The sequence below is a fragment of the Ambystoma mexicanum genome, chromosome 8 (assembly GCF_040938575.1).
Source record: "Ambystoma mexicanum isolate Mex_15411 chromosome 8, UKY_AmexF1_1, whole genome shotgun sequence".
Lineage (NCBI taxonomy): Eukaryota > Metazoa > Chordata > Amphibia > Caudata > Ambystomatidae > Ambystoma > Ambystoma mexicanum.
Genome location: NC_090929.1, coordinates 135114851 through 135141891, shown reverse-complemented (window position 1 = coordinate 135141891; position 27041 = coordinate 135114851). Strand labels below are relative to the sequence as shown.

The window sequence follows — 27041 nt, the reverse complement described above, 5'->3', positions numbered from 1 at the left end:
GAAGTGCTCCTCTCCTAAAGAGAAGCGAGGTATCTCCTGTGTGGATTCCAAATCAGGATAGGCATGTACGCATCCTGAAGATCCACAATGCTGAGCCAATCGCCCATCTGCAAAGAGGAGCGTATCTGGCTGGGCGTGATCATCTTAAATTTCTCTTGGGGTAGGAAAAGATTGAACTGGGAAAGGTCTAGGATGGTGCACAGGCCAGCCTGGTTGGGTTTGGGCACCGTAAACAGCCAGGAGTAGAAGCCCTCCCCTCGCTCCCCAAGGGGAACGGGTTCCACAGCTCTGAGGTCCAGAAGTTTCTGAACCTCGGTCTTGAGGGAGGGTGAGCCCGACAGCTGAAAAGGAGAGTTGAGGGGTGGGGTAGGGGGTAAAGGTAAGCGGAAGCCCGCTAGAGCAACTGACAAGACCCATCTGTCTTCTGTGATGGTCTGCCACGCCTCCCAATGAGACGCAATGCGTCCTCCCACCGGGGTCTCGTGCGAGCCTGGAAAACCGTCATTTGGCAGGCTTATCGGTGGCGGTGCCACCTGAACCTGATGAGGAGGCTGAGGAGCGGGAGAAAAACCGCGTGCGCTGTTGTCTACGGCAGTTATTCCCCGCAGGAGTATCCACTCTGCGAGATTTGTGGTCGAGGAAGCCCCTAAAACCAGAGGAAGGTCGACTTTGCAACAACAGTCTCTGGGATTTAAAAGGAGCTTTAACCAGAACAGACAATGATTTAGCCGTCTGAGTGCTATTCTTGGTTTTGGTGAGCTCTACATCAGTAGAATAATGAAAAAGCTCCTTACCATTGAATGGAAGGTCCAACACCTTGTCTTGCACTTTCTTAGAAAATTTAGTGGCATGCAGCCACGCCTGTCAGGTCTCCAGCTTCCAGGCTCAGGAGTGGCACGAACCAAGCAACCCCTCCACGGTCTTGGTGCCTGCAAGTTAAGACTTACACAAGCTTCCGCGACCCCGGCGGGGAAAGAGGGTTAGGGTCTCGTTGGCTGGATGGGTTCCGTAGCAAGGGTAACCTGTGAGAGGACTAGGATAGGGGAGGTGGACAGGGAAGGGGACATAGGAAAACACAATAAAACATTTGCACATTCACAGCATGCACAATTTCCCCCCCCACACCCACAACAAGGGCTAAGAGCCAGAAAGAGACTTATCTCAAGGGGTGAGTTCTGGCCTCCTGCCTGCGCACTCTCAGGTCCAGAATCCAGAGCAGTGTTATTGCTGAAAAGAGAGTGGGAATTACCATCTGCGTGTTACATCACACACCAAACCTTGCATTCATACACTCTCACACAAGTGGCTAATTTCACCCTAGATATGCTCAAGGTGCGCCAAGCTCAAATCGTTAGGCACATGCATCTGCCCAGACTATGCCCTACACGAGCGGATTACAGCCGCGCGTGGCTCCGCAACTGTAATTGTCCCAAGTATTATTTCTACTATGAGGGCCACTGCGTAGCAACAACTCGTGTTGTAATTCACACGAATCGACATGTAACCTTCCAGGAAGCCGCGTAATATCAGGAGCGTTCACTTCCAGAAGGTCACCTCGCAGCAATTAGTGGGTTAATACATGCACAGCTATCGCGCTGCGTAGCTCCTAAAGTCTGCGCATGATTTGGATTGCTGAAACTACTGCACTGGTAGTCAGGACGTTCACACTTAGCTTTTATTGGAGCAGGGGGGCATGAGAACCTCGGGCAGAGCCCCCTGCGCGTGCCCCTGGCCGCAGCTGCTGGTGAAATCTCTTGACTCTCTACGATGCGCTACAGCGCTGCGCGACTTCCCCCAAGTCTGCTTGGCCTGCCTGTGGCTTGCGGTACTTATCTAAATGAGGCGAGGGGCCCGGGTGGAGGATGCGTGGGGCGTGGCCCCTCGTGCGCTTCCCCTTGCTCAGAGCTCCGGAGAACACATCTTCTCTGAGCACAAGCCCTGTGCTCTTGATGGTCTTGTGCACACATGCGTACGTGCCCCGCCCGACATGGGCTGTAATAAGTAGTTCTTGGCCCGGGGGTGCTTGGTAAATGTAGTCTGTAGGCCAATTCTCCTGCAGAAAGGACATAGAAGCCTTTTGTAAGGCAGGATTCTACTTACAAAGGCATGTTTCTTCATGGTGCTGGCTACCATTAGTCTCTGATCCTTTCCCAGCACTGGGACACCATGATAGGTACCTTACCCCATGACAACGCCTGCCGTGAGGTATCAACCCCAAGCATCAGGCCCCGAGCCGAGGTGTCTACGTGATGAGCCGCAGCCTCCAGGAGATCCTGGGCCAAGACCCTGGCATCCTTTGAAGTCTTCCAACTTCTCGACCGGGATGTGCTCCTCAAACTTCGACAGACCTTTCCACATCCGCATGTTAGCTCCCGCCAATATCAATTCGGGGTTGGCCTGCCTGAGCTGCAAGGCAGAGTTGGCGAAGATTTTCCGCCCGAGGGAGTCGAGGAGCTTGTCCTCCTTTCCCAGAACCTGAGTAGCCGTCGTGGAAGAGGATGCTGCAGGCCTGGACTGCAAAGTGGCCTCAGCCACCACTGTGGAGGAGGGAGGCGGACAAGACGACAGGGCCACCTCTTCCAAAGAATGCAGCCTGTACCTCGCGTCAATCTTTTTATTGACAAAAAGTCCCGAGTGTGGCTTTTCCCAGACTCTTCGGACCTCGGCCAGAACGTCCTTCTGCAGGAACAGGCCGGTACGCTCCAAGGGAGACAGGGTGAACGCCCCAGAAAGCATGCCCTCCTGCGGAGGGGGTGCCTCGGGCACCAGAACATCTAAGAAACTCATCATGTCCAGTACCCGGTCATGAAAGGCTCTGATAGAGCGGGGAAGGTCCTCGTTGTCCTGATCGCCTTGAGGGTCATCTGACAGGTCTGGATCCTGCTGAGCCGTGTCAGGCACTGCCTTGTCCACTGGGGACAATGGAGGCAAAGGCGGAAGAGCAGGGGGGGTACAACGGGCAAGGGAGGTGCCGGCGGAACCACCGGCGGAACCACCGGAGGAACGGGTGGAGCCGGAGGCGCAGGTGGACATATCTCCTTGAAAAGCCCTTTGAAATATTCCCTCATGGGGTCGGTGCGCATAATCGGTTGAAATTTACCTAAAAAGGCATCCTCAGGAGATTGTTTCGGGACCTGAGGAGGCCTCTCATGAGGTGGACAAATCCAGGGACGTAACGGGGAAGGGTGCCACACCGGCCCCTCCACCGTATCCACATAAATCAAAGGAGCCACCCCCGCGGGCAACGAAACATTGTGCGGAAGAGGCATCCGGGTGTTCCAATCATAAACTGGCCGGTAAGGATGCGCACAAGGGACCTTAGGTTCACCCAAGAGACCGAGCCCTACACCAGAAGCCGATGGCGTAGTTGTAGGGGTAGCACCTAAAATGGCCGCTGTGGTGGGAACGGGCGCCATTTTGTCCTCAACTGAGGGGAACTTGGCATGTGAGGAAGTGAGGCAGGGGTCCCCGTCGATGGATCAGGGGTCTTAATCTTAGCCTTAACATAAGGAACCTCGGCCGAGCCGGTACTATGAGGCCTGGAATGTTTTTGTGACATACCAACCGCCAACTGAGCCTTCGAAGGAAGGACCTCGGCACTGCCGGTAAAAGAAGAACTTTGCTTCTTTGCCCCCTGAACAGATCTGGTGTCACCACAAGAGCGGGAACGATGAGCAATCGCTTTCACCGACAAATCCTTGTCCGGCCTCTCAGAACTGTTGGTAGCTTTAGCTTCTGTACGAGGGACCTCTGACCCAGGCCCGGTAACAGCCTTATCTGCGCAGGCCTCGAACATCCGTTCGGTAACTACAAGCCCAGCCAAGGCCGCACCCCGGTTTTGCTTTTGCAGGAAGCCGACAGAGAGGCCTCAGAGTGAACTCCGGTACCCCACGACTCAGTAGAACTGGGTCTACAAACAGCCCCCACAGGAGGGGCCTCGGAGCGTACTCCGGTGTTCACAGGCCCCTTACGGAGCCCCTCGGAGAAAACCCCGGGATAATTATTAGGCCCAACGGGCACCTCAGGGCGAACCCCGGTAACAGAGCGATCAACGCCCCTCCCAGACCGAGAGGAACCCGGGAAGGTATCCCCCGGCCGGGGTGCTCTGAAAAGTAAAGAACTTACCAGGCGTTTTTTCTTCTCGTCGATGAACGCCTGAAAATGTGAAGGAGGAGTTCGTCGTAACACCTCCTCCCACCGCTCCAACCGACGTTGAAGTGCCCAGACCGAAAGGGAGTCACAGTAAAAACAGGAGTCACAACGGTGTTCCGGACCCAAACACTCTAAACAAAGAGGATGGGGATCCGTCCTCGCAAAGCGACAGTGACACGATGAACAATCTGGAAAGTCTCATTTGAAAGACATAGACAGACTAGTAAACGAACGCTAGCGAGAGCCAGAGAGGAAAAAAGGGAAGAAAATCTTCCGAGGATGCAAGTGCGTCCGGCCCCGATCGAGCGGAGAAAAGGACTGATGGGCGATGCGTGGGGCGGAGCCAAGGTGGGCGGGGTTACGGCCGCGTGCCGGGCCCCACGCAGGAAAGAGAGGAGGGACACATTTTTAAAAAAATGTGGATGCTTTTTACAAAGTGCTCCGGACCCGTCCCACAGGACCGAGAGATGTCCCACAAGTATGGAGGAAAGGGGACGGGACGTAGGAGTAATGAGATGACCAAATGGAAATGTATTTTCTTTTAGAAAAAGGGTTTAAAAAATGTTGTGCAGAGTAAGGGTGAAAGGGAGTGAGTCTGAGTATGTGTATGTGTGTGTGTGGCTGAGTGACTGTGTGTGTGTACAAGTGCAGTGTGTGTACACGTGCAGTGTGCTTGTGTCCGGTGGAAGAGGCAGAAGACATGGTCACACAGGCAGCATGAATTGTCCTTTTTCAGTGGCATGTTGGCTTATGTTGTGGCATCATCATGTAACTTATTTACAGTGGCAATTTATATGTGCAAAGGCAACATGGCCAAGTGTTTTACTGCCATTTAATATGGACAAAGGCATCATAAATATGTACTTTCCAGTGGCAGTGTTTGCATATATGATGGACAACATCATGAAAGTGTTCTACTGTTCATAGGGATCAGTAGAGTGTTCTACAATGCTTCTGTATACGGTTGTGTACGGTTGATGACCAAGCATGGTACATATATATAATGTTTCCTTGTGTTACTCTGCAGAACAGATTGCACATTATAAGGCCTTTTATCCAGTTTGTCTCACAAAATGTGCTGTAAAAATGTACCATATTAACCCATTTTGTAAAAATGTTCTGGGGGTGGGGGCGGGGCACACCAAACTGTCTTGCATTGCTTTGGGCTCCCTAACTATGCCCAGTTGGTCCCACTAATTGAGGGGAAATATTAAGACATCCCATGGGTAAAACCACCAGTCGCCATTGACTATGAATCCTTTATCTCCCCTGGGCACTACAATCTGCCTAGGTACTGTTTGGGAGACGATGCTGCAGTCCCACTTCCTTTGTTTGCACTCTGGGGCTTCTTGCCCTGGATTTAGAATGGTTAAATCCAGGACTGCAAGTCCCAGAATGCAAACTAAAAAAACAGTACTGCACTTCCATCATCCAAATGGCATGGGGCGTGTCACCATCTGCATACAGGTACCCAAGCCTGAAGGTAGCGCACTTGTATTATTCTGTTTACATCACTGGAGTTGCAAAGCAGCAACATGAGGGGGTCGGTGGCTGCCTCGTTGCATACACTCACGAGGCCCATTCTTTATGCTAGTAATTGCCAGCATCAGTAAAGCCAGCAGGTGTTCGCTGTTATATGACAGGCATAGTACAGTCGTGAATGCTCCAATGTCGCCGACACATGCTTGTCATAGTAGCCACACGCAGGGGACATTATACGGCGAGGCTAGCACTTCTAATCAGAGATCTATCACACAGCGCCTATTGCGACTGTAACTATGATCAAGGGACTTTTTTCCATATTGTGTGTTATTCCTTTGCCATAAATATACACAAGCGAACATTTTGCCGCAAATACATGGAGGGAGATCCCCTCAGCCCCTGTACATCCCTATATTAATTATTCTCCTAAACCCACCCCCCACATATTTGCGGCAAAATCCGACGAAAATAATTCGACTGGATCTAATTCGACGAATTCTCCTGCGGCAAAACACCTATCCCCAGAATACCATATGCAGCAAGTAGATTCAGTAGAAAGTATTTGCAGCCGATCAGCTGGAAGTTCTACTGGCGGTTACTGGAGCCAGCACTATGGCCATTTCAGTAGGAGACCAGCTTTGATTTCAATGGATTTTCACAGAAGAGTACCCATAGCACCTGGACCCAGAAGACCAGAAATACAATCAGTATAAATTCACACCACATCATATAGCCCACTCCCATCCATAAACACAAGCTTCTGGTTCACCGATTGGCAGGACCTACTTGCCTTAAGGTTTGTGTGCTCGCATGTTTCGTTCAAATCGAGTTCAACCTGTAGTGCACTCTTCCTTCCCGCAGAACCTGTTTGGGAATTCCAGGCTTCATCCGCATTTCACTAGAATGCACAGGTGATTCGGTTGCCACCTCAAATAGCCGCGGGACAATGTGTGCCAGCTCCTTGCAAGTATAGCGATAGATCTGGCCTTTTGCTCAGTGTTTACCAAAGATTCCACAAAACAAAGGCTCACCCACTGCACAGACGGGGGACTGGGGAGGAGTGGGAGGAATCGAAAACACCAGCACTTGCCATAAAACAAAAGACCGTTTTTGTGTCAGAAAGAAGAAGAATTGTATTTACTATAGCAATTGTAATTGTTTATTTGTAAAGCGCTTATACACAAGTGAAGTGCTTCAAAGAGCTTCAAGGCGGGAAGGGAACAAGGGAATACAGTCGTCATTCTTAGGCATTGAAGTTTCTGAATGACCTAACAAAAATAACCAGTGTACTAGGCTAGAGGCATTTCTACTAGTGCAAGTGCATGACAGGAGAGAAAGAGGGAAAGAGGCTGAGGGAGAAGGAAAAGAGCATACAATCAATAAACTACTGCACTATGCCTTACGACTTGTCAGATAGTGCAAGTGCATGACCGAGAGTGGGGAGAGAATGGTGGGGGAGAGGGAAAAGGACATACAGAACAATAAATTACTGTACTAGGCCTGGCCATGTTCAGATTAATTGGTGGTTGGTCATCACTAATGCACCTGTGCACAAGTATTTCAGTCACAACCAAGCTAGGGAGGGGCGACAGAGGGAGGGCAGGACAATCTTGCTCGGCCTAGTACTTTCAAGAACGTGCAAGTGCACAGACAGGAAGTGCGAGGGAGGAGGAGGGGGACAAGTGTGCCCAGTCCAGAAGGGGCCTGGGTTAAGTGCAAAGTGGGTGCCTCTCTCATGGGACGTATTTCAAGTGCAGTCGTGCCAAGCAGAGTGCAGAGATCCGGAGGCAAGTGCAGGACAGGCGGGGGAGCCTGGGACCTGTGATGCTCTGGAGGTGCACCAGGCGACCAGTCAGCGAAACTGAGCAGAGTTGGAGATGATAAAATAGGAGGGAAGCAGGAGAAAAGAGAAAGGAGTTTAGCAGGGGAGAGGGAGAGAGTAAGAGAAGAAGAGGAAGATCTTGAGGTGTTTCAAGAACTTAAGGAGATACGGCTCAAGACGAAAAGGAGGCAGGGAGGCTGTTCCAGAGGGAGTCACCTGCAGAGGATAAGGATCTACACCCAAATCTCTGCTTGGAAAAATGGCTCATCCGCAGCGAGGTGGCTGAAGGGCAAAAGGCTGGGAATCCTAGGGGCCAAAGGGGGCTTCGAGGGTTGAGAAATGCTGCACTCCTCACTGTGGCTGTAGCGACCCTGCAAGCCTTGCGCCCAAGCTCACTGTACTCGCTGAGACTTGCTGCTCCGTCACAGCGAGATTCGAGTAAGGCACCCTACTCCAGAGCCTCACCACGCCAGGCTGCACCGCCTAGAGCGGCCGCCTCTGACTCGGTAGCTCTCATTGCAAGTAGCCTCCACTTGCTCTCCATCTATTGGATCTATCTATCCCCCGGTTTTTCAATGTCTATATGGGCCCTTTGGCCCACAAGATCTCTGCCACCATCTCCAATGTTCAGTGTTATGCGGATGACACTAAGCTCCCCTTCAGGCTACCCTCAGCCTCTTCCTCCTCCTCGCTCCTTCCTGACTGCCCGCAATTTAGTCCCGCTGTGCGGCTAATGATCTCTGCCTTAATGCCAGTAAAACAGAGATCGTCCTCATTGGGACCCCTACTCCCGCTTTCCCACTTTCACTCTGGCTGGCTTCCCTTGGTCCTGCGCCCTCACCCACCAGTGAGGCAAATAATCTGGGGGTCATCTTCGACTGTACTCTCTCCTTCTCTTCTCACATCTCCGACCCTTCCAAAAAGTCCCACTATCAACTGTACCTCTTCAGAGGTATTGTACCTTTTCTCACCTTCCCCCAGAGGCTCACCATCTCCAGAGCCCTGGTTCTCTCCAGAGAAGACTACTGCAACAGTCTCTTTCTCAATCTTCCTACTTCTACCCTCCGACCTCTTCAATTTATGCAGAACAGAACTGCAAGACTTATTCTTGGCCTCAAGCCCAGGGAGCTCATCTCTCCGGTGCTGAAATCCCTCCACTGGCTCCCTGTGGCTGCAAGGATCAAGTTCAAGTCCCTCTGCATAGTCCACAAGGCTTTCTGGGGCTGGGGCGTTACTATCTACAATGCTTTCTTCCTAAATCCCCTACTTCTGGAGCCCTCCGCTCAGCCGTGCACAGTCTGGACATTACCATGTATAGGTGAGATTTGAGATTTCATCACACCCTTTGGCATTGCACAGTCAGGACATTCTCATAGAGAGGTAAAATTTGGGATTATGTTGTACTCTTCTCTCTTGGACAACAGTGACATACCCATATGGTGGAGAGATTTGGGAATGCATCAAGCCCTTTGGCCGTGCACAGCCAGGACATTCCCAAGGAGAGGTGAGATTTGTGATGATGTCATGCCCTTCTCTCTTGCACAGGAGCGCTATTCTCATATGTATGGAGGTGAGCTTTAGGATTGTGCAATGCCCTTAAACCTTGTACAGAAGCGTCATTCTCATATTGAGGGAGCATGCCCTTTCGGTCTTGCACAGTCGGGACATTCTCATATAGAGGTAAAATGTGGGATTATGTCATGCCCTTCTCTCTTGCACTGCAGATACTTTCTCATATGGAGGTGAGATTTGGGATTGTGCAATGTCTTGCCTTGTACAGAAGGGACATTCTCATAGTGAGGGACCATGTCCCTTCGGTCTTGCACAGTTAGGACAGTCCCATATAGAGGCGAGATTTGGTATTATGTTGTGCCCTTCTCTCTTGCACAGCAGTGACATTCCCATATGGTGGTGAGATTTGGGATTGCATCATGCCCTTCGGCCTTGCATAATCATGACATTCCCATATAGAGGTGAGATTTGTGATTCTGTCATGCCCTTCTCTCTTGCACAGCAGCAACATTCTCATATTGAGGTGAGATTTGTGATTGTGCAATGTCATTCTGCCTTGTAAAGAAGGGACAGTCTCATATTGAGGGACCATGACCCTTCGGTTTTTCAAAGTGGGACATTTTCACATAGCGGTGAGATTTGGGATACCGTCACACCCTTCTTTCTCGCACAGCAGCAACATTCTCATATAGAGCTGAGGTTTGGGATTACATCATGCCCTTCGGCCTTGCAAAGACAGGATGTTCTCATATGGAGGTGAAATTTGGGATTACGTCATGCCATTTTCTCTTGCACAGAAGCAACATTCTGATATTGAGGGACCATGCCATTCAGCCTTGCACAGTCAGGCCACTCCCATATAGAGGTGAGAGTTGAGATTGTCATGCCTTTCTCTCCTGCATAGCAGCAACATTCTCATTTGATGGTGAGATTTGGTATTGTGCAATGTCCTTCTGCTTTGTACAGAAGCAACATTCTCATATTGAGGGACAATGCCCTTCAGCCTTGCACAGCAGCAACATTCCCTTATAGAGGTGTGATTTGGGATTACATCACACCCTTCGGCTTTGCACAGAAAGGGCATTCACATATAGAGGTGAGATTTGTGATTATGTCATAACCTTCTCTCTGACACAGAAGCGACATTCTCATATGAGGTAAGATTTGGGATTGTGCCATGCCCTTCTGCCTTGTACAGACTGACATTCTCATGTTGACGGACCATGACTCTTCAGTCTTGCACAGTATGGACATTGGAATCTAGATGTGAGATTTGAAATGATGTCATGCCCTTGTCTCTTGCACAGCAGCGACATTCTCATGTGGAGGTGAGAAATGGGATTGTGCCATGGCCTTCTGCCTTGTACAGACCGCCATTCCCATGTTGGAGGACCATGCTATTTAGCCTTGCACAGTCAGGACATTCCCATATAGAGGTGAGATTTGGTATTATGTCATACCAATCTCTCTTGAACACCAGCAACATTCTCATATTGTGGTGAGATTTGGGATTGTGCAATGCCCTTGTGCCTTGTAAGGAAGCAACATTCTCATATTGCGGGACCATGTCCTTCAGCCCTGCACAGTCAGGACATTCCCATATAAAGGTACGATTTGCGATTATGTCATGCCCTTCTACATTGCACAGAAGCGACATTCTCACATGAAGGTGAGATGAGATTTTGGATTGTGCAATGCCTGTCTCTCTTGCAATGTCAAATTCTCATATGGAGGTAAGATTTGGGATTGTGCCATGCCCTTCGGCCTTGTGCAGACGACACTGCGCATGCGTCTGCCATACCTGGCCTGTGCTCACACCCTCCACGCGAAGAAGAAAGCTCATGCCTCTTGCCATCCGCTGAACACAGGCGTGCCGGCAGCACTGCCCGTTCGCTTGTCCGAAACATTTGGCTGTTTTAAACTTCAGACCGCTTTGGTTTCCGGACTTTCGAGGTAACTGCATATGATGGTCTGCTCTTTTCCTGGTCGTTAATGTTTGCGTTATTGTGGCTCTGTCCACATGTTGTGTACATTATCATGATTGCTTGCACTCCACTTTGCCATTAACCTGCGCCCCCCTCACGTTCTCTCCTCTTGCGCTTCTCCCTGCGAGCTGTAGATCGCATTAAAAATCTCACTTTTCGACGCTTGTGTTACCGCCCCTAATTACTCAGCCTCTCAGAAAAAAAGCAGCATTCTCTATGTTGCTTTCATTGGCCCTCATTAGGACCCTGGCGGAAAGGGGTTTACGCCGACGTAAACCATGGCGCCCCTTTCCGCCAGAGTACGAGTTCCCGTAGCGCCATGGTGATTTTTACGCCTGCTTTTTGCAGGCGGAAAAATCCATGGCGCTACGGGACTTGTTGTTAATTACGCCACCGTAATTTACGGTGGAGTAATTAACGCCTTCCCCACTCCCATTATACCCTATGGGGCAAAAATGGGAATGGGGAAGGGTAAATGGGGATTGGGGACTTACCGCCCCGCCAAGGTCGGGATGGGGCGGTAAGTCCGCCAACCACCATGGAGGAGTTGGCAGCTTAGCGCCATGGACCATGGTGCAAATTGCACCATGGTTCTCCGCCAGGGTCGTAATGAGGGCCATTGAGTGGGGGGTCATGTACCACCCTCATCTTTATTGCACAGCGGGGACGGCTCCATCATGCTCACTTTTGTGTACAAAGTCACATCCATTCAATGTTCCTCATTTTCACAACGTGGTGGAAAAGCGAGGAGGAAAATTAATGTGAAATCAGTGATGCAAATGGACAACATTTACTGGGGGAACCCCTCCCCCCTTTCAGAGGGAGGGGTGGATTGTCAGTGGTGCGGGCAGGACTAAGGGACAGAGCGAAGTGGCAAATAATTTGGGTTCCATGGATATAGTATACTGGCTGCTTTGCATAAAAATAAAGTGCCTTTTGGGAAGATGAGAATGGTCACCAATGTATCAAACATGTCTGTGTTAGTAAATGCGTGCATTCCTTCTGAGCGTTTAATGCACACTTAATGTACGATGCTCATTTGATCTGTCAAAATAGTCACCCTGACAGTAAAATGTGTACAAAGCAGGAAGTATTTGCAATGGATTTCAAAGGAACCACCGTGCACCAGGTGGTAATTTAATGCTGCCCTGTTACCCTGCAAACAAATGCACCAAAATGAGGTCTATATGTAATTACATTTACCGCCATTATTTCCGATTCCCTTCACCTAGAATATGAAACCCCTCCCCAGTATTTTTTTAATCTAAAATCTTGGAAGGCTCGCCAGATTAGGAGTAACACTGCAGATGTTTTGTCACAAACATTGTTGTTAGCTGCTAGTTGCAGTGTTAACATTTGTATTGTTCTTCCCTGTATGCTAACTCCTTTCATACAGATTAAAAAGTAAAGATACAAGGATGTGTACACCATCCTACTGCATCCCTCCCTCCATACCAAATTACTCATTCAATAGAGAAAATAACGGAGTCAGTAATGTCATCACTGATTATCACCAAAGTGTAAAGTTCTACTCCCGACTCTATCCATGCCCTGCAACACGCTGCAAAGATGTAATTGCAGGTGTAATCGCCCGTATGCCTTTGTTTTGTGCTTTGCCTTGCAAATAGGGTAAACGCCGCTTTTCATTTGTGTATTCGTGCATTTATGCATTTAGAATGGACTCCTTTGGAATCCACCTGGTTTTTGCTAGTACAAAAAGCAGACGGATGCAATAGGAATCCATAGGTTTTATGCCAGCGGGAAAATATTACCTGGTGTAAAAACCAAATGGTTTTTGGAGGTAGAAGGAAAAGTGAGGCGGAAACCTAGCTCCTGACTCGTGCCCAATTTCAAAAACTGCAAAATGCCCTGGAGAATAAATAAAGACATAATACCTCTGCGCCCGACTCAGCACCTTTCTTTATACTCTGTGCACTGAGATCTTTGGTAATCATTTCAGTGCACAAAGTAAAGTGACACTAGACACCCATGTCAAAGGCATCATAGAGTGAGTAGGTGTGTGCATGCCAACATGCTTCATTCCATTTCTGAGCAGTGATGGAGCCAGAGAGTGCTGGGGGTGGATTGCCCCTCCTCCATGCCCTGTTGTGGCCCTGTGACACCTGCTTGAACACTTGCTTTTTTAAGTAGACATGCCTGACTTAGCTCACCGCATCAAACTGCCTCACCCTTTGTCACCACCCACACTTACACCTAATCTACCACCATCTTCCAACTCCCCTAACTCAAACAATATCAAAGGCGCGCTAATCAACGCCAGATCACTCCCGGCTCACGCCCTAGAAGTAGCTGACTTGATCCTCAACCTTGACCTCGACTTTATAGCAATCACTGAAACCTGGCTCCACCCAGCTTCAGGTCCTCTTCTCTCCCTCGCTATCCCTCCAGGCTACAACATTATCAGACATGACCGTAAATCCCTCCCGTCTAAAGGAGGTGGCATCGCCATCATCCACAAAAACGCTCTGAACTTCCACCTCTCAGCCACACATCACTCCTCCACTCTGGAAGCACTGACAGCTAAACTAGCTGTCACACCTAACCATTCTATCACCTTCCATCTACTCTACCGGCCACCCGGCCCACTATCCACCTTCGCGGAGGACCTCTCTAACATCTTCACACACAACACCAAAGCTAACTCCCAGGTCATGATACTGGGGGATTTCAACTTAGGTCTCCACGACCCCAAGGACACTGCTGCTTCGTCTATTGACAACATCCTCACTAATGCTGGATTCACTCAGTTCCTAAACCAACCCACCCACAACAAGGGCAGAACCCTTGACTGGCTAGCCGCCCTCAACTGTCCCATCAACATCACCTCTAACCAACAGTGCGCCTGGACAGACCACAACTTAATTACATTCAATATTGAGTCCAAACCTATCAGCCTCCCTCACAACATTGCCCCGGCTATGGCCACCCGTAACAAACGCAACATTACCTGTGATAGACTCCTCCCCCTCCTCCTTCCAGCTCTCAATGACCGGGATCCCTCATGCTCTGACCCTACGGCCCTGGTCGACACATTCAACCGGGCCATGCTTATAGCCTTAGACACCATTGCACCCTCGAAACTGAGAAAATCTAAACCTCGAGCCCACCTAAACTCTTGGTTTACACCCCATCTCAGAGCTCTACGCAAAGAAAAACGAATTGCAGAATCCCACTGGAGAAGCAATCACTCTCTAGCTAACAAATCATGCGTACTCCTGGCCACCCTTAACTACAAGGAAGCTATATTCCAGGCAAAAAAAGACACATACAACAAACGCATCGAACAAGCCAAATCTAACACCAAAGAATTGTTTAAAATCCTAAAAGAACTTGAAACTCCTGTTACTCCACCTGACACCTGTACCAAAGATAGCACCTGGTGCTCCAAAATCCAAGAAGCTCTCCTAGGTAAGATTGCCACTCTCCAAATTAAAATCAACAACAAACAATCTAGCCTTCAATCTAACCCTCTACAGATCCCTATACCTACCATAAACCTCTCTATCACAGACTCTCTGACTCCTTTTAGCTTCTCTCCACTCTCCATTCTCGAAGTGGAAAAGATCATCACTAGCCTTAAACCGTCCAATTGTCAGGGTGACCTTTGTCCTGCACCTATTATTAAGGAAGCAGCTCACGACCTAGCACCATTCATCACTACGCTCATCAACTCCTCCTTTAGCTCTGGGATTGTACCGGACAATCTTGAGGATGCGTGGGTCATCCCGCTTCTGAAAAAACCTACCCTGGATCCCAGCATACCCACAAACTACAGACCAATTACCACTGTACCTTTTTTACTAAAAATCCTTGACCGCGCGGCCTACCTACAAATTCAGGAATACCTTGAATCAAATAAACTTCTGGGACTCAGGCAATCAGGGTTCCGGCCTCGCCATGGCACTGAGACCGCCCTTATCGATTTAAAAACGCAGATCGAAGATCTCAAAGACAAAGGCAAACTGGCGTTATTACTTCTCCTGGACCTCTCTGCTGCTTTTGATCTTGTCAATCACAAAATTCTCTGCCATCACCTCAAATCAGCCGCACATTTCTCAGAAAATGCCTCTACTTGGATCAGATCCTTCCTGGATAATAGATCAATGCGCGTGTTTTCCCCACTTGCGGCCGCACCACCCGCTCCGGTCTCTTGTGGTGTGCCTCAAGGGTCTTGTGTCTCGCCCACGTTATATAACGTGTTTACCAAACCCCTTTTTGATATTCTGGACCATTTGGGCGTCACGTATACCAATTACGCTGACGACACCCAGATACTAATCCCCATCACAGGAGACTACACAACTGACTCCCTCGCCATCAACGCCATCTACCAGGTCATCCAAGCGTGGATGGCCCAACACGGCCTCTGCCTAAATGATGAAAAGACAGAGCTCCTCATTCTTGGTTCACCACAAAAACTCACTAAACTTGACCCTGCTTTCAAGTCTTTCACCATTGATGGGAACACCATCCCTATTGCTAAGGACACGAAAACCCTAGGGATTTACATTGACTCAACCCTATCCTTGACTAGACAGTCCAACGCAGTCTCATCTGCAGCAGCGTATACTTGCAAGCTCATCACCGCCTGTCGCCCGTTCCTAACCACAGCCAACTGCGTAACCTTGGCCAGGACCCTCGTACTATCCAAGGTCGACTACTGTAATGCCCTCTATCTAGGTACTAATCTCCGCAATCTAAACAAGCTACAAATTGTCCAAAACAATGCGATCAGAGCGGCCCTTAACATTCCTAGGCGCCAGCATATATCTGACACCAGGCGCAACCTGCACTGGCTCTCTATCCCACATCGCATCTCCTTGAAGTCCCTGGCTCTCACACACAAATGCCTCCACAACCAAGCCCCTCGCTACCTGGCAAACAGATTCTCTTTCCACAATTCCACCAGACCTCGCAGAGCGGCCCAAGCCAACTGCCTTGTCATCCCGCGTTTTAATCTCCAAAGATCAGGTGGAACCAGCTTCCCCATCCTGGCAGCCAAACTTTGGAACTCACTCCCCAATGACCTTAGAGCAGAACCTTCCTTCCTGAAATTCAAACACCTTACCAAAGCTTGGCTATCCGCCCAAGACAGCTAACACCAGTTTACTGCCCTACTTGCACTTTGACCTACTCTGCATCCCTTATTAACTATCCTGTAAATCACTGCCTTATCGATATTCGCTTGAATGTATATTCTGTAAATTCTGTAAATCCTCCTGTAATACTCCTGTAATACTCTGTCACATTGCCTTGTCATGCTTTCATCTTGTTGTAACTAAGTTAAGCGCCCTGTTGCCCCTGGGCCTGGTGCGCTATAGAAATAAATAAAATACTAAATACTGACGTGTGTCCGGTGGAAGAGGCAGGACACATGGTCACACAGGCAGCATGAATGGTCCTTTTTCAGTGGCATGCTGGCTTATGTTGTGGCATCATCCTGTAACTGATTTACAGTGGCAATCCTGGCACTTACATGTGCATAGGCAACATGGCCAAGTGTTTTACTGGCATTTAATGTGGACAAAGGCATCATAAATATGTACTTTCCAGTGGCAGTGCTTGCATATATGATAGACAACATCGTGAAAGTGTTCTACTGTTCACAGGGATCACAAAAGTGTGGTACAATGCTTCTGTGTACGGTTGATGACCAAGCATGGTAGATATATATAATGTTTCCTTGTGTTACTCTGCAGAACAGATTACGAATTATAAGGCCTTTCATCCAGTTTGTCTCACAAAAAGTGCTGTAAAATGTACCATATTAACCCATTTTGTAAAAATGTTCTGGGGGTGGGGGCGGGGCACACCAAACTGTCTTGCATTGCTTTGGGCTCCCTAACTATGCCCATTTGGTCCCACTAATTGAGGGGAAATATTAAGACATCCCATGGGTAAAACCACCAGTCGCCATTGACTATGAATCCTTTATCTCCCCTGGGCACTACAATCTGCCTAGGTACTGTTTGGGAGACGATGCTGCAGTCCCACTTCCTTTGTTTGCACTCTGGGGCTTCTTGCCCTGGATTTAGAATGGTTAAATCCAGGACTGCAAGTCCCAGAATGCAAACTAAAAAAACAGTACTGCACTTCCATCATCCAAATGGCATGGGGCGTGTCACCATCTGCATACAGGTACCCAAGCCTGAAGGTAGCGCACTTGTATTATTCTGTTTACATCACTGGAGTTGCAAAGCAGCAACATGAGGGGGTCGGTGGCTGCCTCGTTGCGTACACTCACGAGGCCCATTCTTTATGCTAGTAATTGCCAGCATCAGTAAAGCCAGCAGGTGTTCACTGTTATATGACAGGCATAGTACAGTCGTGAATGCTCCAATGTCGCCGACACATGCGTGTCATAGTAGCCACACGCAGGGGACATTATACGGCGAGGCTAGCACTTCTAATCAGAGATCTATCACACAGCGCCTATTGTGACTGTAACTGTGATCAAGGGACTTTTTTCCATATTGTGTGTCATTCCTTTGCCATAAATATACACAAGCGAACATTTTGCCGCAAATATATGGGGGGGGAGATCCTCGCAGCCCCCGTACATCCCTATATTAATTATTCTCCTAAACCCACCCCCCACATATATTTGCGGCAAAATCCGACAAAAATAATTCGACTAAATCTAATTCGACGAATTCTCCTGCGGCAAAAAAGTAGCCCCAAAATACCATATACAGCAAGTAGATTCAGTAGAAAGCATTTGCAGCCGATCAGCTGGAAGTTCTACTGGCGGTTACTGGAGCCAGCACTTATTCATGGCCATTTCAGTAGGAGACCAGCTTTGATTTCAATGGATTTTCACAGAAGAGTACCCATAGCACCTGGACCCAGAAGACCAGAAATACTATCAGTATACATTCACACCACATCATATAGCCCACTCCCATCCATAAACACAAGCTTCTGGTTCACCGATTGGCAGGACCTACTTGCCTTAAGGTTTGTGTGCTCGCATGTTTCGTTCAAATCGAGTTCAACCTGTAGTGCATTCTTCCTTCTGCAGAACCTGTTTGGCAATTCCACGCTTCACCCGCATTTCACTAGAATGAGCAGGTGATTCGGTTGCCACCTGAAATAGCCGCGGGACAATATGTGTCAGCTCCTTGCAAGTATAGAAGATAGATCTGGCCTTTTGCTCAGTGTTTACCAAAGATTCCACAAAACAAAGGCTCACCCACTGCACAGACGGGGGACTGGGGAGGAGTGGGAGGAATCGAAAACACCAGCACTTGCCATAAAATAAAAGACCGTTTTTGTGACAGAAAGAGGAAGAATTGTATTTACTATATCAATTGTAATTGTTTATTTGTAAAGCGCTTATACGCAAGTGAAGTGCTTCAAAGCGGGAAGGGAACAAGGGAATACAGTCATCATTCTTAGGCCTTGAAGTTAACAAAAATAACTAGTGTACTAGGCTAGAGGCATTTCTACTAGTGCAAGTGCATGACAGGAGGGAAAGAGGGAAAGGGGCAGCGGGAGAAGGAAAAGAGCATACAAAGAGCATACTTGAGCTTTGGAACTCGCTAGCTACCGGAAATATTTTCCCTTACCATCATGCCCACTCATATGGAGCTGAGATTTTGGATTGTGCAGTGCCAAAAGTAATATTCTCATATTTTGGGACCATGCCCCTTCAGTCTTGCACAGTCGAGGCATTCTCATGAAAAACTGAGATTTGGGATGTCAGCCTCCTTCGGCCTTGCACAGTCAGGAAATTCCCATATAGAGGTGAGATTTGCAATGGCATCATGCCCTTCGGCCTAACAGAGTCAGGACATTCCCATACACAGGTGAGACTTGCAATTATGTCATGCCCTTCTCTCTTGTACAGCAGCAACATTCTCACGTGGAGGTGAGATTTGGGATTGCGCAATGCCCTTCTGCCTTTTAAAGAAACAACATTCTCATATCGAGGGACCATGCCCCTTCCGTCTTGCACAGTCAGGACATTCTCATATAGAGATAAGATTTGGGATTACATCACACCCTTTGGCCTTGCATAGTCAGGACATTCTCATATAGAGGTAAAATTTGGGATTATGTCGTACTCGTCTCCCGGTCAACAGTGACATACCCATATGGTGGAGAGATTTGGGAATGCATCAAGCCCTTCGGCCGTGCACAGTCAGGACATTCCCAAGGAGAGGTGAGATTTACGATGATGTTATGCCCTTCTCTCTTGCACAGGAGTGCTATTCTCACGTGGAGGTGAGCTTTAGGATTGTGCAATGCCCTTCTACCTTGTACGGAAGCGTCATTCCCATATTGAGGGAGCATGCCCCTTTGGTCTTGCACAGTCGGGACATTCTCATATAGAGTTAAAATGTTGATTTATGTCACGTCCTTCTCTCTTGCACACCAGCAACATTCTTATATAGCGATGAGATTTGGGATTGTGCTATGCCCTTCTGCCTTGTACAGAAGCAACATTCTCATATTGAGGGACCATGCCCCTTCGTTCTTGAGCAGATGGACATTTCACATATAGAGGTGAGATTTGGGATCATGTTGTGCCCTTCTCTCTTGCACAGCAGCGACATTCTCATATAGAGGTGAAATATGGGTTTACATCACGCCCTTCGGGCTTGCAGTCAGGGCATTCCCATATAGTGTTGTGATTTGTGATTATGTCATGCCCTTCTCTCTTTCACAGCAGGAACATTCTCATATGGAGGTGAGACGAGGGATTGTGCAATGCCCTTCTCTCTTGCACTGCAGATACTTTCTCATATGGAGGTGAGATTTGGGATTGTGCAATGTTCTGCCTTGTACAGAAGGGACATTCGCATATTGAGGGACAATTGCCTTCGGTCTTGCAAAGTGGGACATTCTCACATAGCAGTGAGATTTGGGATACCGTCACACCCTTCTGTCACGCACAGCAGCGACACTCTCACATAGAGGTGAGGTTTGGGATTATATCATGCCCTTCGGCCTTGCACAGTCATGTTGTTCTCATATGGAGGTGAAATTTGGGATTACGCCATGCTCTTTTCTCTTGCACAGAAGCAACATTTTGATATTGAGGGAAAATGCCCTTCAGTCTTGCACAATCAGGCCATTCCCATATAGAGGTGAGAGTTGAGATTGTCATGCCTTTCTCTCCTGCACATCAGCAACATTCTCATTTGTTGGTGAGATTTGGTATTGTGCAATGCCCTTCTGCTTTGTACAAAAGCAACATTCTCATATTGAGGGACAATGCCCTTCAGCCTTGCACAGCAGCAACATTCCCTTATGAAGGTGAGATTTGGGATTGCATCACACCCTCCGGCCTTGCACAGACAAGGCATTCTCATATAGAAGTGAGATTTGTGATTATGTCATACCCTTCTCTCTCACACAGAAGCGACATTCTCATATGGAGGTACGATTTGGTATTGAGCCATGTCCTTCTGCCTTGTACAGACTGACATTCTCATGTTGACGGACTATGGCTCTTCAGTCTTGCACAGTTGGGACATTGGAATCTAGATGTGAGATTTGAAATTGTGTCATGCCCTTGTCTCTTGCACAGCAGGGACATTCTCATGTGGAGGTGAGAAATGGGACTGTGCCATGGCCTTCTGCCTTGTAAAGAAGTGACATTCTCATATTGCAGGACCATGCCCTTCAGCCTTGCACAGTCAGGACATTCCCATATAGAGGTGGTATTTGGTATTATGCCATGCCCTTTGGCTTTGCACTGTCAGGACAGGGGTGACATTTTGAATTACAGCATACCCCTCAGCCTTTCACAGTGATGGCATTCCCAAATAGAGGTGATATTTGGGATTATGTCATACCAATCTCTCTTGCACAGAAGCAACATTCTCATATTGTGGTGAGATTTGGGATTGTGCAATGCCCTTGTGCCTTGTAAGGAAGCAACATTCTCATATTGCGGGACCATGTCCTTCAGCCTTGCACAGTCAGGACATTCCCATATAAAGGTACGATTTGTGATTATGTCATGCCCTTCTATATTGCACAGCAGCTACATTCTCATATGAAGGTGAAATGAGATTTTGGATTGTGCAATGCCTGTCTCTCTTGCACAGAAGCGACATTCTCATATGGAGGTAAGATTTGGGATTGTTCAAAGCCCTTCTCTCTTGCACAGAAGCGACATTCTCATATGGAGGTAAGATTTGGGATTGTTCAAAGCCCTTCTCTCTTGCACAGAAGCGACATTCTCATATGGAGGTAAGATTTGGGATTGTGCCATGCCCTTCTGCCTTGTGCAGACTGACATTCTCATGTTGAGGGACCATGACTCTTCCATCTTGCAATGCGAAATTCTCATATGGAGGTGAGATTTGGGATTGTGCAATGCCCTTCTCTCTTGCACAGCAGCAACATTCTCATATGGAGGTGAGATTTAGGATTGTGTAATGTCCTTCGCTCTTGCACAGCACCGACATTCTTATTTGGAGGTGAGATTTGGGATTGTGCATTGCCCTTCTGCATTATACAGAAGTGACCTTTTCATATTGAGAGGCCGTGTACCTCCAGTCTTGCACAGTCAGGACATTCCCATATAAAGGTATGATTTGCGATTAGGTCATGCCCTTCTCTCTTGCACAGCAGCCACATTTTCATATGTAGGTGAGATTTTGGCTTGTGCAATGCTCTTCTCTCTTGCAATGTGACATTCCCATACGGCGGTGAGATGTGAGATTGTGCAATGCCCTTCTCTCTTGCACAGCCAGCGACATTCTCATATGGAGGTGATAGTTGTGATTTTGTCAGGCCCTTCTCTCTTGCACAGCAGCAACATTCTCATATGTAGGTGAGATTTGGGATTATGCAATGCCCTGCTGCGTTGTACAGAAGCAAGACCCTCATATTGAGGTCCTATGCCCTTCAGCCTTGCACAACAGCGCCATCTCCAAAGAGAGGTGAGATTTGCACGCCCTCCTCTCTTGCACAGCAGCGACATTCTCATATTGAGGTGAGATTTGGGATTGTGCAATGCCCTGCTGCGTTGTACAGAAGCAAGATCCTCATATTGAGGTACCATGTCCCTCTGGTGTTGCACTTTCAGGACATTCTCTTTTAGAGGTAATATTTGAGATTATGTCGTGCCTGTCCCTCTCGCACAGCAGCAACATTCCCAAATAGAGGTGAGATTTGGGATTGCACCATGTCGGTCAGCCTTGCACAGTTTTAACATTCCCATAAAGAGGTGAGATTTGGGGTTATGTCATGCCCTTTTCCCTTGCACAACAGCAGCATTCTCATATTGAGGGGCCACATCCTTCCAGTTTTACACAGTCAGGACATTCTCTTATAAAGGTGATATTTGCGATTATGTCATGCCCTTCTCTCTTGTACAGCAGCGACATTCTCATATGGAGGTTTGATTGGGGATTGTGCAATGCCCTTCTCTCTTGCAATGTGGCATTCTCATATAGAGGTGAGGTGGGGATTGTGCAATACATTTCTCTCTTGCAATGTGACATTCTCATATGGAGGTGATACTTGGGATTGTGCCATGCCCATCTGTCTTGTACAGACCAACATTCTCATGTTTAGGGACCATGACTCTTCAGTCCTGCACAGTCGGGACATTATCATATAGAGGGCGATATTTGAAATGATGCTATGCCCTTGTCTCTTGCACAGCAGTGAGATTCTCATATGGGAGGTGAGAAATCGGATTGTGCTTTGTAAGAGGATTCAATTCAACACTACAGCTAAGTCAATGCCTAGTCTGGGATACTGAATGGAAACCCTTATTGATATATCTTTATGTCCAGTTCATGCGTTCTGGATGACTACCCCTATATAACACCTCTCTCTTGGAATCCCCCTGACCCCACTGAGCAAAGAAGTAGTTCTGTTTTGCAAGTTAAAAGGTTTATTTGATAATTTAAACAATAGATATATATATCACACTTTATAATAATTAATAATTGGATATCACACTTAATCTGAGCAGTAATCAATAATGGATAGTCTGGCACTAGCACACTTGTGAATAGAAACAGAAGAATAAGGTGGTAGAGAATGCTTTATATAAGTTCAGATGGATGTAATGTTGAATGAAAAATGCAATACAGAAAATACTCAATATGATTTCAACAAAACAATGTAATCACTTTTCTCTGGCAATTCACTCCCCACTTTATGCAATGCAAGGAAATGGAAGGAAAGCACACAGTTCTCAGAAATGCAATCAAATGTAATTCAGTTCACCCCAGCAAGCTCAGACTACAGAAGTTTGAAACACAGGCCCAAAATGCTTTTATATGTGCTGGCAATGAAGTGAAAAATATGCTAAAATGCTTTTAATCCCCTCTAGACGTTCAGGGTGAGTGGTATCAAGTTAATATTAGTCCAGGCTCACTCTAGCAATGATTCAGGGATGGTTCTTAAGAGGCAAACGAATTTTTAGCAAGGAAAGCAAGGAAGCTGCTGTTTTCACACGTGGAGAAATTGCAAATCGCGGTAAAATTCGCAAATGCGTTTTTCGCGATTGCGGCAAAGGTATAGGGGGTAGGAATGCGGTTCTAGGTTCGTTGAAAAGCCAAGATTCCCAGCTTTCAGAGGAAAGTTACTGCAAGTCTCTAAGACAAACGGTCACGGAGATATGAGCGATATGGTAAAGGTCGTTTTTCAGATTTGAAATTTTAAATTTCAAAGTGACAAGTGACAGCTAGCAGCTAGAAATGACAGGTGACAGTTAGGGGGCAGTTCTACTTAGTTTAAAATAGCTTGGATTAGATTATTTTAACTAAGAAATTGGTTCTGCACAGTTCTGCTAGGTACTCACAATATATTTAGAAATAGAATGGGCCTCGCCACGGATCTGGTCAGGTTTTCTTCACTCGCCACGGACGGTCTCTGCGCACAGCGTCTGGGTCAGCTCTACTCTGCTGGTCTGGGTCTCTGGTTCTGATCAGGTCTGTGGGTACGGATACAGCGGTCTCCGGTTCAGCTGGTCTCTCTCTGGATACAACACTGCTCTCTGGCAAATGGCAAGAATTCTTGCAAAGAATTCAAACAGCTCGCCTGGCTGTGATAATGGCAATGATTTGAGGACTGCTAAAGAGGGATTTAGCTTGTAGTTGACCTCTCTGCTACAAATTCTGAAGTAAAGTCTTGGTCTCTGAAGGTGGATAGATTGAAGTCTCTATGTTGGCTCTCTGGAGGTTGATGGAGGTAAAGTATGGATTTTCCCGGCAGAGCGTCCCGCAGCAGATGGAATTGAATGTCCCTATCTGTCCTGTCTGTCTGCTTTTATGTGTTTTGAAAGTGGGTGTGTGAGCAGCATCACTAGCCAGCCCCTCTCCACTTGTCATTGGCCACTTCCTCCTCTTCCCCTTGATTGGGGGAATGAAATGAAGTGTCATCATGATGAGGTCTGTTTATGATACAGAGAACCCCCCCTGTCAACTTTACACACAATCTATATTTGATCAAAAAGACATATTTCATAGCTACACAGTGGTTTGAAATTACATGTACCCATCATGCATATCACATGAGATATACCCTGTTCAAATCTGCTCTTCCTGAGAGCTTGCATTGAGAAATGGCAACATATTTCACTTTTTGGTCAAGTTACCAATATCAGATTCTTACTCAAATTTACCCAAATGTGTGCAAGGCATGCAGGCATTAATTGATGAAGTACCAGACTTTTCACATGCAGACATTTAAAGTAATACCCTCTTAACTGCTAGTTTGCCCCCAGATCATGCCACCGGTTCTAAAAACCTCTTAAAATGTGGGCAGAAAAATCCAAGAATTATGGTATCATTTAAATAATTATGACAAGTCCGTACTATGAGTTATTCATCTTTTTCTAAAACCATATTCTGGCTACAGGGGTGTGTCTTTTCAGGTCACATGATACAGAAACCAGTCTTTCCACTTTCTTCAAGCTCAGCCTCTGTCTCCAGTTTCTCCCCCTCCCAGTTTCTGCCAAGCCAGCTTGCTCTCACATGCAGTGCTCCTCCCCTTTCCTTCCAGGAGGAAGCCACATTTACGACTCCCACCAATAAAACATTTGCCTGAGTCAGGACAGGGCTTTGTTCAATTTCCTGCAGAGCCCAGGTAATTCAATCAGAGAAGTGTCAGATCCCTTTTGGTGGGAGCAGCAAAAGGCAGCTAGGCCTGGGAACACAGCTGTTGTGCAAGTCTCAACTCCTGTCGGGGGTAGCTGGTGGGCAGAATTCAGTTCCTTAAGCCAGGCCCCAGCTAATGTCACTTTTAGTTACCCAGTTTAAGTCAAGACAATTTTTACATGCAGCTAGAATGCTGATTCTAAGTTTAAAACTATGACATTTAAACAATTGCAACCTATGTGACACTCAAAAGTAGGTCACTCATTTCTTTTAAACATTTAGATTTTTAGTGTCTTTCAGTCCAAATTTACTTAAACTGCTGAAATCCACAGCTCAGCCAGTCTTGTTATAAACCTTGAAGTCACTTCAGAATATAACTTTACATTGTATCCACCCCTCAGTAAGTCTTTCTTTGGCCTGCTTTGGGTTCATTTATTCAGTTTTACACAAAAAAAAAAAGTCTGGTGGTTTTAAAACGCCGGCTTTCTGATAGTGGTGAGTACTGGTAATGCACCCATTTTGGGGATTTTTCTTGGATTAATGCATTCCAAACAGGAATGGTTCTTACATGGTAGTACATCCTTGCTTAACATTGTTTTGATGGGGCTCCTTACAGTAAGATGGTTATGTGGAACCCCACAAAAGGGTTGAATCTTTAAAGTGGTCCAATGAGTCACGATTTCAGCAACTTTTTGACATCAGTAACAGTGGATTTTGTTAACAAAGATCTTTCTTTACACTGGTGGGTGGCAAGTTAGGTAACCATTTTGGGTGTGCGCACAAACTGCGTGGTTCTCCTGGATTCTGGCGCACTTGTGGGGTTTTTGGCCATCTTGGATTTTCTAAGCCCACAGCACCAAATGTTGCAGCATGATAGCTCAAACGTGGGTCAGGACACCCAACAGATCCCCCCACGTGACTGCCCTTTGAATTTGAGTCGATGGGGAGTCGGGTGCATAAGGGTTTTGACCCACGCACTGGTCTGTCCGCATAATCTTCTTCCAATTCTGCAAATGGCACAGTTCAGCATCTTTTCCTCCATCCAGTACCGATCGATCGGTTCTCCTCGCCGGTCCTGATGGGAATATTGGGCGGTACCCTGGGCCCCCCGCGTCTCTGCTCCCGGTCTCTGGATCGTCCTCCTTGGCCAGTCTCGAGGTTTTCTTTCTCCTAGGACGACAAAGGAAGAGCGGCAATACCTATTCATGGACATTTCTCCCCCACCATTGATATAGTGGGGTGGCATATATATTTTAGAACTCAGCAGATATGAACATGCACATTTTTTTAAATTAAGAGACAGGAACACATAAACTTGAGGAACACAGAATTTGATAGGCTATATGTAGGATCTTTTAAGTTAGAACTGAATTAATCTGAGACAGTACCCTCTAGGATTCTAGAGGATTCCTCCAGTTGTTGCAGAGTGTGCCTGGGATGGCAACACTTCAACTGGTTAATGTGGACCCACTTGTCTTCCCCCTCTGCCAAACCGCCTTTGGGGATGCGGATCTTGTAGGCCACAGGGGAGATCTTGTCTATAATCTCAAAGGGTCCCTTCCATGTAGGCAAGAATTTTCGCTGTTTTGCCTGGTTTCTTTGGAAGTTGTATAGATAGACCCGGTCCCCCACCTGATATTCCTTCCTGGAAGTTTTCAGGTCATAGTGGGTCTTCATGCTATCAGCTGATCTTTCTAGATTCCGCTGAGCATAAGCAAAAGCATGTTGAAGGTGTTTCCTTAAATTCTCCACATACTCATGAGTTGTGGAGGCATTTATTAGTGTCTGCTCTTGTGTCCTGTAGAGCAAATGCTGTGGAAGCACCATCTTGCGCCCAGTCATCAACTCAAATGGTGACATTTTGGTTGCAGATGAAGGGGTAGATCTGATGGCCATTAGGACCAGAGGTAATCGGATATCCCAACTTGGCCCAGAATCTGCCACAAACTTCTTTAATATGCTCAGAATGGTTCGGTTATATCTCTCTACTGCCCC

General features: G+C 47.4%; 1 protein-coding gene across 2 annotated transcripts in view; it reads left to right on the top strand.

Moving 5' to 3' along the window:
• The first annotated feature begins 10799 nt into the window (after window positions 1–10799).
• The window catches only part of LOC138471708 (uncharacterized), a 188029-nt gene continuing 171787 nt past the window's right edge, over window positions 10800–27041 (top strand). For both annotated transcript variants that reach the window (XM_069609476.1, XM_069609477.1), the window contains exon 1: window positions 10800–10921. The gene's annotated coding sequence lies outside the window, so the exon portion shown is untranslated. The remainder of the gene's footprint in view (window positions 10922–27041) is intronic.